This window comes from Ascaphus truei, chromosome 4 (assembly GCF_040206685.1).
Source record: "Ascaphus truei isolate aAscTru1 chromosome 4, aAscTru1.hap1, whole genome shotgun sequence".
Lineage (NCBI taxonomy): Eukaryota > Metazoa > Chordata > Amphibia > Anura > Ascaphidae > Ascaphus > Ascaphus truei.
In genome coordinates this window covers 101,554,129-101,568,295 of record NC_134486.1, presented here as the reverse complement: position 1 = coordinate 101,568,295, position 14,167 = coordinate 101,554,129, and positions in this window count along the sequence as shown.

Genomic DNA, 14,167 nt, shown 5'->3' with positions numbered 1-14,167 from the left:
TCCTCATTTTCACCAGCATCCCCCATGATCATCCCATCATTCCCCATTTTCCCCAGCATCCCCCATTATCTTCCAATTATTCCCCATATTCCCCAGCATCCCCAATGATCTTCCCATAATTCTCCATTTTCTCCAGCGTCTTTTATGACCTTAACATCGTACCCCATTTTCCCCAGCTTCCACCACGATCTTCCCATCATTCCCCATTTTCCCCAGCGTCCCTTATGATCTTCACATTGTTCCCCATTTTCCCCAGCATCCCTTATGATCTTCCCATTGTTCCCCATTTTCCCCATCATCCCCCCAATTGTTTTTCCCATCGTTCTCCATTTCCCCAGCTTCCCCCATGATCTTCCCATCATACCCCTTATTCCCCATCGTCCCCCATGATCTTCCCATCATTGCCAATTTTTCCCATTGTCCCCCATGATCTTCCCATCGTTCCCCATTTTCTCCAGCATCCCCCATGATCTTCCCATCATTCTCCATTTTCCCCAGCGTCCTTTATGATCTTCCCATCGTTCCACATTTTCCCCAGATTCCCCATGTTCTTCACATCATTCCCAATTTTCCACAGCGTCCCTCATGATCTTCCTATCTGTCCCCATTTTCCCCAGCAACCCTTATGATTTTCCAATTGTTCCCCATTTTCCCCATCGTCCCTCCAATGTTTTTCCCATCGTTCCCCATTTCCCAAAGCTTCCCCCATGATATTCCCATCATACCCCATTTTCCCCAGCATCCCCATGATCTTTCCATCATTCCCCATTTTCCCCAGCGTCCCCCATGATCTTCCCATTGTTCCCCATTTTCCCCAGCATCCCCCATGATCTTCCCATCATTCCCCATTTTCCCCAGCGTCCCCCATGATCTTCCTATCGTTCCTCATTTTCCCCAGCGTCCCCCATGATCATCCCATTGTTCCCCATTTTCCCCAGCATCCCCCATGATCTTCCCATCATTACCCATTTTCCCCATCGTCCCCATGATCTTCCCATCAATCCCCATTTTCTCCAGCGTCCCCCATGATCTTCCCATCATTCCCCATTTTCCCCAGTGTCCCTAATGATCTTCCCATCGTTCTCCATTTTCCCCAGCGTCCTTTATGATCTTAACATCGTTCCACATTTTCCCCAGCTTCCCCCATGTTCTTCACATCATTCCCAATTTTCCCCAGCGTCCCTTATGAACTTCCCATTGTTCTCCATTTTCCCCATCGTCCCCCCAATGTTTTTCCCATCGTTCCCCATTTCCCCCACCATCCCCCATGATCTTCCCATCAAACCCCATTTTCCCCAGCATCCCCCATGATCTTCCCCTCAATCCCCATTTTCCTCAGCGTCCCCCATGACCTTCCCATCATTCCCCATTTTCCCCAGCATCCCCCATACTCTTCCCATCGTTCGCCATTTTCCCCAGCATCCCCCATGATCATCACATCTTTCCCCATTTTCCCCAGCATCCCCATGATTTTCCCATCAATCCCCATTTTCCCCAGCGTCCTCCATGATCTTCCCATATTTCCCCATTTTCCCCAGCATCCCTTATGATCTTCCAATTGTTCCCTATTTTCCACATCGTCCCCCCAATGTTTTTCCCATTGTTCCCCATTTCCCCCATCTTCCCCCATGATCTTTCTATCATTTGCCATTTTCCATAGCGTCCCCCATGACCTTCCCATCATTTCCCATTTTCCCCAGCATCCCCAATGATCTTCCCATCATTCCCCATTTTCCCCAGCATCCCCCATATTCTTCCCATCGTTCGCCATTTTCCCCAGCATCCCCCATGATCATGCCATCTTTCCCCATTTTCCCCAGCATTCCCATGATTTTCCCATCGATCCCCATTTTCCCCAGTGTCCCCCATGATCTTCCAATTGGTCCCCATTTTCCTCAGCGTCCCCCATGATCTTCCCATCATTCCCCATTTTCCCCATAGACCCCCATGATCTTCCCATCATTCCCCATTTTCCCCAGCATCCCCCATGATCATCACATCGTTCCACATTTTCCCCATAAACCCCCATGATCTTCCCATCGTTCCCCATTTTCCCCATAAACCCCCATGATCTTCCAATCATTCCCCAATTTTTTACAGCATCCCCCATGATCTTCCTATCGATCTCCATTTTCCCCATCATCCCCATGATCTTCCAATCATTCCCCATTTACTCCAGCTTCCTCGATGTTCTTCCAATCGTTCCCCATTTTCACAGCATCCCACATTATCTTCCCATCTTTCCCCATTTTCCCCAGCATCCCTTATGATCTTCCCATTGTTCCCCATTTTCCCAATCGTCCCCCATGATTTTCCCATTGTTCCCCATTTCCCCCAGCTTCCCCCATGATCTTCCCATCAATCCCCATTTTCCCCAGCATCCCCCATGATCTTCCCATCAATCCCCATTTTCCCCAGCGTCCCCCATGATCTTCCCATCATTCCCCATTTTCCCCAGCATCCCCCATGATCTTCACATCGTTCCCCATTTTCACCATCGCCCCCAAACTCTTCCCATCGTTCGCCATTTTCCCCAGTGTCCCTTATGATCTTCCAATTGTTCCCCATTTTCCCCATCATCCCCCCAATGTTTTTCCCATCGTTCCCCATTTCCCCCAGCTTCCCCCATGATCTTCCCATCCACACCATTTTCCCCAGCGTCCCCCATGATCTTCCCATCATACCCCATTTTCCCCAGCGTCCCCCATGATCTTCCCATCATTCCCCATTTTCCCCAGTGTCCCCCATGATATTCCCATTGTTCCCCATTTTCCTCACCATCCCCCATGATCTTCTGATCTTTCCCCATTTTCCCCAGCGTCCCTTATGATCTTCCCATTGTTCTCCATTTTCCCCATCATCCCCCATGATTTTCCCATTGTTCCCCATTTCCCCCAGCTTCCCCCATGATCTTCCCATCATACCCCATTTTCCCCAGCGTCCCCCATGATCTTCCCATCATTCGCAATTTTCCCCAGCGTCCCCCATGACCTTCCCATCATTTCCCATTTTCGCCAGCATCCCCAATGATCTTCCCATCATTCCCCATTTTCCCCAGCATCCCCCATATTCTTCCCATCGTTTGCCATTTTCCCCAGCATCCCCCATGATCATCCCATCTTTCCCCATTTTCCCCAGCGTCCCCATGATTTTCCCATCGATCCCCATTTTCCCCAGTGTCCCCCATGATCTTCCCATTGTTCCCCATTTTCCTTAGTGTCCCCCATGATCTTCCCATCATTCCCCATTTTCCCCATAGACCCCCATGATCTTCCCATCATTCCCCATTTTCCCCAGCATCCCCCATGATCATCACATCGTTCCCCATTTTTCCCATAAACCCCCATGATCTTCCCATCGTTCCCCATTTTCCCCATAAACCCCCATGATCTTCCCATCATTCCCCAATTTTTTACAGCATCCCCCATGTTCTTCCTATCGATCTCCATTTTCCCCATCATCCCCATGATCTTCCCATTATTCCCCATTTACTCCAGCTTCCCCCATGTTCTTCACATCGTTCCCCATTTTCACAGCATCCCACATGATCTTCCCATCTTTCCCCATTTTACCCAGCATCCCTTATGATCTTCCCATTGTTCCCCATTTTCCCAATCATCCCCCATGATTTTCCCATTGTTCCCCATTTCCCCCAGATTCCCCCATGATCTTCCCATCAATCCCCATTTTGCCCAGCGTCCCCCATGATCTTCCAATCAATACCCATTTTCCCCAGCGTCCCCATGATCTTCCCATCATTCCCCATTTTCCCCAGCATCCCCCATGATCTTCACATCGTTCCCCATTTTCACCATCGTACCCCATACTCTTCCCATCGTTCGCCATTTTCCCCAGTGTCCCTTATGATCTTCCAATTGTTCCCCATTTTCCTCAGCGTCCCCCATGATCTTCCCATCATTCCCCATTTTCCCCATAGACCCCCATGATCTTCCCATCATTCCCCATTTTCCCCAGCATCCCCCATGATCATCACATCGTTCCACATTTTTCCCATAAACCCCCATGATCTTCCCATCGTTCCCCATTTTCCCCATAAACCCCCATGATCTTCCCATCATTCCCCAATTTTTTACAGCATCCCCCATGATCTTCCTATCGATCTCCATTTTCCCCATCATCCCCATGATCTTCCAATCATTCCCCATTTACTCCAGCTTCCTCGATGTTCTTACCATCGTTCCCCATTTTCACAGCATCCCACATGATCTTCCCATCTTTCCCCATTTTCCCCAGCATCCCTTATGATCTTCCCATTGTTCCCCATTTTCCCAATCGTCCCCCATGATTTTCCCATTGTTCCCCATTTCCCCCAGCTTCCCCCATGATCTTCCCATCAATCCCCATTTTCCCCAGCATCCCCCATGATCTTCCCATCAATCCCCATTTTCCCCAGCGTCCCCCATGATCTTCCCATCATTCCCCATTTTCCCCAGCATCCCCCATGATCTTCACATCGTTCCCCATTTTCACCATCGCCCCCAAACTCTTCCCATCGTTCGCCATTTTCCCCAGTGTCCCTTATGATCTTCCAATTGTTCCCCATTTTCCCCATCATCCCCCCAATGTTTTTCCCATCGTTCCCCATTTCCCCCAGCTTCCCCCATGATCTTCCATTCCACACCATTTTCCCCAGCGTCCCCCATGATCTTCCCATCATACCCCATTTTCCCCAGCGTCCCCCATGATCTTCCCATCATTCCCCATTTTCCCCAGTGTCCCCCATGATATTCCCATTGTTCCCCATTTTCCTCACCATCCCCCATGATCTTCTGATCTTTCCCCATTTTCCCCAGCGTCCCTTATGATCTTCCCATTGTTCTCCATTTTCCCCATCATCCCCCATGATTTTCCCATTGTTCCCCATTTCCCCCAGATTCCCCCATGATCTTCCCATCATACCCCATTTTCCCCAGCGTCCCCCATGATCTTCCCATCATTCGCAATTTTCCCCAGCGTCCCCCATGACCTTCCCATCATTTCCCATTTTCCCCAGCATCCCCAATGATCTTCCCATCATTCCCCATTTTCCCCAGCATCCCCCATATTCTTCCCATCGTTTGCCATTTTCCCCAGCATCCCCCATGATCATCCCATCTTTCCCCATTTTCCCAGCGTCCCCATGATTTTCCCATCGATCCCCATTTTCCCCAGTGTCCCCCATGATCTTCCCATTGTTCCCCATTTTCCTTAGTGTCCCCCATGATCTTCCCATCATTCCCCATTTTCCCCATAGACCCCCATGATCTTCCTATCATTCCCCATTTTCCCCAGCATCCCCCATGATCATCACATCGTTCCCCATTTTTCCCATAAACCCCCATGATCTTCCCATCGTTCCCCATTTTCCCCATAAACCCCCATGATCTTCCCATCATTCCCCAATTTTTTACAGCATCCCCCATGATCTTCCTATCGATCTCCATTTTCCCCATCATCCCCATGATCTTCCCATCATTCCCCATTTACTCCAGCTTCCCCCATGTTCTTCACATCGTTCCCCATTTTCACAGCATCCCACATGATCTTCCCATCTTTCCCCATTTTACCCAGCATCCCTTATGATCTTCCCATTGTTCCCCATTTTCCAAATCATCCCCCATGATTTTCCCATTGTTCCCCATTTCCCCCAGCTTCCCCCATGATCTTCCCATCAATCCCCATTTTCCCCAGCGTCCCCCATGATCTTCCCATCAATACCCATTTTCCCCAGCGTCCCCATGATCTTCCCCTCATTCCCCATTTTCCCCAGCATCCCCCATGATCTTCACATCGTTCCCCATTTTCACCATCGTACCCCATAATTTTCCCATCTTTCGCCATTTTCCCCAGTGTCCCTTATGATTTTCCAATTGTTCCCCATTTTCCCCATCGTCCCCCCAATGTTTTCCCATCGTTCCCCATTTCCCCCAGCTTCCCCCATGATCTTCCCATCAACAACATTTTCCCCAGCGTCCCCTATGATCTTCCCATCATACCCCATTTTCCCCAGCGTCCCCCATGATCTTCCCATCATTCCCCATTTTCCCCAGTGTCCCCCATGATCTTCCCATTGTTCCCCATTTTCCTCAGCGTCCCCCATGATCTTCCCATCTTTCCCCATTTTCCCCAGCGTCCCTTATGATCTTCCCATTTTTCCCCATTTTTCCCATCATCCCCCCAATGTTTTTCCCATCGTTCCCCATTTCCCCCAGCTTCCCCCATGATCTTCCCATCATACCCCATTTTCCCCAGCATCCCCCATGATCTTCCCATCATTCCCCATTTTCCCCAGCATCCCCCATGATCTTACCATCATTCCCATTTTCCCCAGTGTCCCCCATGACCTTCCCATTGTTCCCCATTTTTCTCAGCGTCCCCATGATCTTCCCATCTTTCCCCATTTTCCCCAGCATCCCTTATGATCTTCCCATTGTTCCCCATTTTCCCCATCGTCCCGCCAATGTTTTTCCCATCGTTCCCCATTTCCCCCAGCTTCCCCCATGATCTATCCCATCATACCCCATTTTCCGCAGCATCCCCCATGATCTTCCCATCATTCCCCATTTTCCCCAGCATCCCCCATGATCTTCCCCTCATTCCCCATTTTCCCCAGCATCCCCCATACTCTTCCCATCGTTCACCATTTTCCCCAGCATACCCATGATCATCCCATCTTTCCCCATTTTACCCAGCGTCCCCATGATTTTCCCATCGATCTCCATTTTCCCCATCATCCTCATGATCTTCCCATCATTCCCCATTTCCCCCAGCTTCCCCCATGATCTTCCCATCCACACCATTTTCCCCAGCGTCCCCCATGATCTTCCCATCATACCCCATTTTCCCCAGCGTCCCCCATGATCTTCCCATCATTCCCCATTTTCCCCAGTGTCCCCCATGATATTCCCATTGTTCCCCATTTTCCTCACCGTCCCCCATGATCTTCTGATCTTTCCCCATTTTCCCCAGCGTCCCTTATGATCTTCCCATTGTTCTCCATTTTCCCCATCATCCCCCATGATTTTCCCATTGTTCCCCATTTCCCCCAGCTTCCCCCATGATCTTCCCATCATACCCCATTTTCCCCAGCGTCCCCCATGATCTTCCCATTATTCGCAATTTTCCCCAGCGTCCCCCATGACCTTCCCATCGTTTGCCATTTTCCCCAGCATCCCCCATGATCATCCCATCTTTCCCCATTTTCCCAGCGTCCCCATGATTTTCCCATCGATCCCCATTTTCCCCAGTGTCCCCCATGATCTTCCCATTGTTCCCCATTTTCCTTAGTGTCCCCCATGATCTTCCCATCATTCCCCATTTTCCCCATAAACCCCCATGATCTTCCCATCGTACCCCATTTTCCCCATAAACCCCCATGATCTTCCCATCAATCCCCAATTTTTTACAGCATCCCCCATGATCTTCCTATCGATCTCCATTTTCCCCATCATCCCCATGATCTTCCCATCATTCCCCATTTACTCCAGCTTCCCCCATGTTCTTCACATCGTTCCCCATTTTCACAGCATCCCACATGATCTTCCCATCTTTCCCCATTTTACCCAGCATCCCTTATGATCTTCCCATTGTTCCCCATTTTCCCAATCATCCCCCATGATTTTCCCATTGTTCCCCATTTCCCCCAGCTTCCCCCATGATCTTCCCATCAATCCCCATTTTCCCCAGCATCCCCCATGATCTTCCCATCAATACCCATTTTCCCCAGCGTCCCCATGATCTTCCCCTCATTCCCCATTTCCCCCAGCATCCCCCATGATCTTCACATCGTTCCCCATTTTCACCATCGTACCCCATAATTTTCCCATCGTTCGCCATTTTCCCCAGTGTCCCTTATGATCTTCCAATTGTTCCCCATTTTCCCCATCGTCCCCCCAATGTTTTCCCATCGTTCCCCATTTCCCCCAGCTTCCCCCATGATCTTCCCATCAACAACATTTTCCCCAGCGTCCCCTATGATCTTCCCATCATACCCCATTTTCCCCAGCGTCCCCCATGATCTTCCCATCATTCCCCATTTTCCCCAGTGTCCCCCATGATCTTCCCATTGTTCCCCATTTTCCTCAGCGTCCCCCATGATCTTCCCATCTTTCCCCATTTTCCCCAGCGTCCCTTATGATCTTCCCATTTTTCCCCATTTTTCCCATCATCCCCCCAATGTTTTTCCCATCGTTCCCCATTTCCCCCAGCTTCCCCCATGATCTTCCCATCATACCCCATTTTCCCCAGCATCCCCCATGATCTTCCCATCATTCCCCATTTTCCCCAGCATCCCCCATGATCTTACCATCATTCCCATTTTCCCCAGTGTCCCCCATGACCTTCCCATTGTTCCCCATTTTTCTCAGCGTCCCCCATGATCTTCCCATCTTTCCCCATTTTCCCCAGCATCCCTTATGATCTTCCCATCGTTCCCCATTTCCCCCAGCTTACCCCATGATCTATCCCATCATACCCCATTTTCCGCAGCATCCCCCATGATCTTCCCATCATTCCCCATTTTCCCCAGCATCCCCCATGATCTTCCCCTCATTCCCCATTTTCCCCAGCATCCCCCATACTCTTCCCATCGTTCACCATTTTCCCCAGCATACCCATGATCATCCCATCTTTCCCCATTTTACCCAGCGTCCCCATGATTTTCCCATCGATCTCCATTTTCCCCATCACCCTCATGATCTTCCCATCATTCCCCATTTACCCCAGCTTCCCCCATGTTCTTCCCATCGTTCCCCATTTTCCTAGCATCCCCCATGATCATCCCATCTTTCCCCATTTTACCCAGCGTCCCCATGATTTTCCCATCGATCTCCATTTTCCCCATCATCCTCATGATCTTCCCATCATTCCCCATTTCCCCCAGCTTCCCCCATGATCTTCCCATCTTTCCCCATTTTCCCCAGCGTCCCTTATGATCTTCCCATTTTTCCCCATTTTTCCCATCATCCCCCCAATGTTTTTCCCATCGTTACCCATTTCCCCCAGCTTCCCCCATGATCTTCCCATCTTTCCCCATTTTCCCCAGCATCCCTTATGATCTTCCCATTGTTCCCCATTTTTCCCATCATCCCCCATGATTTTCCCATTTTTCCCCATTTCCCCCTGCTTCCCCCATGATTTTTCCATCATACCCCATTTTCCCCAGCGTCCTCCATGATCTTCCCATCATTCCCCATTTTCCCCAGCATCCCCCATGATCTTCCCATCATTCCCCATTTTCCCCAGCATCCCCCATGATCTTCACATCGTTCCCCATTTACCCCAGCTTCCCCCATGTTCTTCCCATCGTTCCCCATTTTCACAGCATCCCCCATGATCTTCCCATCTTTCCCCATTTTCCCCAGCATCCCTTATGATCTTCCCATTGTTCCCCATTTTTCCCATCATCCCCCATGATTTTCCCATTTTTCCCCATTTCCCCCTGCTTCCCCCATGATTTTTCCATCATACCCCATTTTCCCCAGCGTCCTCCATGATCTTCCCATCATTCCCCATTTTCCCCAGCATCCCCCATGATCTTCCCATCATTCCCCATTTTCCCCAGCGTCCCCCATGATCTTCACATCGTTCCCCATTTTCCACAGCATCCCCCATACTCTTCCCATTGTTCCCCATTTTACCCATCATCCCCCATGATTTTCCCATTGTTCCCCATTTCCCCCAGCTTCCCCATGATCTTCTCATCATACCCCATTTTCCCCAGCGTCCCCCTTGATTTTCCCATCATTCCCCATTTTCCCCAGCATCCCCCATGATCTTCCCATCATTCCCCATTTTCCCCAGCATCCCCCATGATCTTCACACAGTTCCCCATTTTCACCATCGTCCCCAATACTCTTCCCATCATTCCCCATTTTCCCCAGCATCCCCCATGATCTTCCCATCATTCCCTATTTTCCCCAGCGTCCCCTATACTCTTCCCATCGTTCGCCATTTTCCCCATCATCCCCCATGATTATCCCATCTTTCCCCATTTTCCCCAGCGTCCCCATGATTTTCCCATCAATCCCCATTTTCCCCAGTGTCCCCCATGATCTTCCCATTGTTCCCCATTTTCCTCAGCGTCCCCCATGATCTTCCCATCTTTCCCCATTTTCCCCAGCGTCCCCCATGATCTTCCCATCATTCCCCATTTTCCCCAGCATTCCCCATGATCTTCCCATCTTTCCCCATTTTCCCCAGCGTCCCTTATGATCTTCCCATTTTTCCCCATTTTCCCCATCATCCCCCCAATGTTTTTCCCATCGTTCCCCATTTCCCCCAGCTTCCCCCATGATCTTCCCATCATACCCCATTTTCCCCAGCATCCCCCATGATCTTCCCATCATTCCCCATTTTCCCCAGCATCCCCCATGATCTTCCCATCATTCCCATTTTCCCCAGTGTCCCCCATGACCTTCCCATTGTTCCCCATTTTTCTCAGCGTCCCCCATGATCTTCCCATCTTTCCCCATTTTCCCCAGCATCCCTTATGATCTTCCCATTGTTCCCCATTTTCCCCATCGTCCCGCCAATGTTTTTCCCATCGTTCCCCATTTCCCCCAGCTTCCCCCATGATCTATCCCATCATACCCCATTTTCCGCAGCATCCCCCATGATCTTCCCATCATTCCCCATTTTCCCCAGCATCCCCCATGATCTTCCCCTCATTCCCCATTTTCCCCAGCATCCCCCATACTCTTCCCATCGTTCCCCATTTTCACCATCGTACCCCATACTCTTCCCATCGTTCGCCATTTTCCCCAGTGTCCCTTATGATCTTCCAATTGTTCCCCATTTTCCCCATCGTCCCCCCAATTTTTTCCCATCGTTCCCCATTTCCCCCAGCTTCCCCCATGATCTTCCCATCAACAACATTTTCCCCAGCGTCCCCCATGATCTTCCCATCATACCCCATTTTCCCCAGCGTCCCCCATGATCTTCCCATCATTCCCCATTTTCCCCAGTGTCCCCCATGATCTTCCCATTGTTCCCCATTTTCCTCAGCGTCCCCCATGATCTTCCCATCTTTCCCCATTTTCCCCAGCGTCCCTTATGATCTTACCATTTTTCCCCATTTTCCCCATCATCCCCCCAATGTTTTTCCCATCGTTCCCCATTTCCCCCAGCTTCCCCCATGATTTTCCCATCGATCTCCATTTTCCCCATCATCCTCATGATCTTCCAATCATTCCCCATTTACCCCAGCTTCCCCCATGTTCTTCCCATCGTTCCCCATTTTCACAGCATCCCCCATGATCATCCCATCTTTCCCCATTTTACCCAGCGTCCCCATGATTTTCCCATCGATCTCCATTTTCCCCATCATCCTCATGATCTTCCCATCATTCCCCATTTCCCCCAGCTTCCCCCATGATCTTCCCATCATTCCCCATTTTCCCCACCATCCCTTATGATCTTCCCATCGTACCCCATTTTTCCCAGCATCCCCCATGATCTTCCCATCATTCCACATTTTCCCCAGCGTCCCTTATGATCTTCCCATCGTACCCCATTTTCCCCAGCATCCCCGTGATCTTCCCATCGATCCCCATTTTCCCCAGCTTCCCCATGATCTTCCCATCCTCCCCATTTTCCCCAGTGTCCCCCATAATCTTCCAATTGTTCCCCATTTTCCTCAGCGTCCCCCATGATCTTCTGATCTTTCCCCATTTTCCCCAGTGTCCCTTATGATCTTCCCATTGTTCTCCATTTTCCCCATCATCCCCCATGATTTTCCCATTGTTCCCCATTTCCCCCAGCTTTTCCCATAATCTTCCCATCATACCCCTTTTTCCCCAGCATCCCCCATGATCTTCCCATCATTTCCCATTTTCCCCAGCGTCCCCCATGATCTTCCCATCATTCCCCATTTTCCCCATAGTCCCCCATGATCTTCCCATCATTCCCCATTTTCCCCAGCATCCCTCATGATCTTCCCATTCGTTCACCAATTTCCCCAGCATCCCCCATGATCATTCCATCGTTACCCATTTTCCCCATCAACCCCCATGATCTTCCCATCATTCCCCAATTTTTCACAGCATCCCACATGCTCTTCCCATCGATCTCCATTTTCCCCATCATCCTCATGATCTTCCCATCATTCCCCATTTACCCCAGCTTCCCCCATGTTCTTCCCATCGTTCCCCATTTTCACAGCATCCCCCATGATCTTCCCATCTTTCCCCATTTTCCCCAGCATCCCTTATGATCTTCCCATTGTTCCCCATTTTTCCCATCATCCCCCATGATTTTCCCATTTTTCCCCATTTCCCCCTGCTTCCCCGATGATTTTTCCATCATACCCCATTTTACCCAGCGTCCTCCATGATCTTCCCATCATTCCCCATTTCCCCCAGCTTCCCCCATGATCTTCCCATCATACCCCATTTTCCCCAGCGTCCCCCTTGATTTTCCCATCATTCCCCATTTTCCCCAGCGTCCCCCATGATCTTCCCATCATTCCCCATTTTCCCCAGCATCCCCCATGATCTTCACACAGTTCCCCATTTTCACCATCGTCCCCCATACTCTTCCCATCATTCCCCATTTTCCCCAGCATCCCCCATGATCTTCCCATCATTCCCTATTTTCCCCAGCGTCCCCTATACTCTTCCCATCGTTCGCCATTTTCCCCATCATCCCCCATGATTATCCCATCTTTCCCCATTTTCCCCAGCGTCCCCATGATTTTCCCATCGATCCCCATTTTCCCCAGTGTCCCCCATGATCTTCCCATTGTTCCCCATTTTCCTCAGCGTCCCCCATGATCTTCCCATCTTTCCCCATTTTCCCCAGCGTCCCCCATGATCTTCCCATCATTCCCCATTTTCCCCAGCATTCCCCATGATCTTCCCATCATTCCCCATTTTCCCCAGCATCCCTAATGATCTTCCCATCTTTCCCCATTTTCCCCAGCGTCCCCCATGATCTTCCCATCATTGCCCATTTTCCCCAGCATTCCCCATGATCTTCCCATCTTTCCCCATTTTCCCCAGCATCCCATATGATCTTCCCATTTTTCCCCATTTTCCCCATCATCCCGCCAATGTGTTTCCCATCGTTCCCCATTTCCCCCAGCTTCCCCATGATCTATCCCATCATACCCCATTTTCCGCAGCATCCCCCATGATCTTCCCATCATTCCCCATTTTCCCCAGCATCCCCCATGATCTTCCCCTCATTCCCCATTTTCCCCAGCATCCCCCATACTCTTCCCATCGTTCACCATTTTCCCCAGCATACCCATGATCATCCCATCTTTCCCCATTTTACCCAGCGTCCCCATGATTTTCCCATCGATCTCCATTTTCCCCATCATCCTCATGATCTTCCCATCATTCCCCATTTACCCCAGCTTCCCCCATGTTCTTCCCATCGTTCCCCATTTTCACAGCATCCCCCATGATCATCCCATCTTTCCCCATTTTACCCAGCGTCCCCATGATTTTCCCATCGATCTCCATTTTCCCCATCATCCTCATGATCTTCCCATCATTCCCCATTTCCCCCAGCTTCCCCCATGATCTTCCCATCATTCCCCATTTTCCCCACCATCCCTTATGATCTTCCCATCGTACCCCATTTTTCCCAGCATCCCCCATGATCTTCCCATCATTCCACATTTTCCCCAGCGTCCCTTATGATCTTCCCATCGTACCCCATTTTCCCCAGCATCCCCGTGATCTTCCCATCGATCCCCATTTTCCCCAGCTTCCCCATGATCTTCCCATCCTCCCCATTTTCCCCAGTGTCCCCCATAATCTTCCAATTGTTCCCCATTTTCCTCAGCGTCCCCCATGATCTTCTGATCTTTCCCCATTTTCCCCAGTGTCCCTTATGATCTTCCCATTGTTCTCCATTTTCCCCATCATCCCCCATGATTTTCCCATTGTTCCCCATTTCCCCCAGCTTTTCCCATAATCTTCCCATCATACCCCTTTTTCCCCAGCGTCCCCCATGATCTTCCCATCATTTCCCATTTTCCCCAGCGTCCCCCATGATCTTCCCATCATTCCCCATTTTCCCCATAGTCCCCCATGATCTTCCCATCATTCCCCATTTTCCCCAGCATCCCTCATGATCTTCCCATTCGTTCACCAATTTCCCCAGCATCCCCCATGATCATTCCATCGTTACCCATTTTCCCCATCAACCCCCATGATCT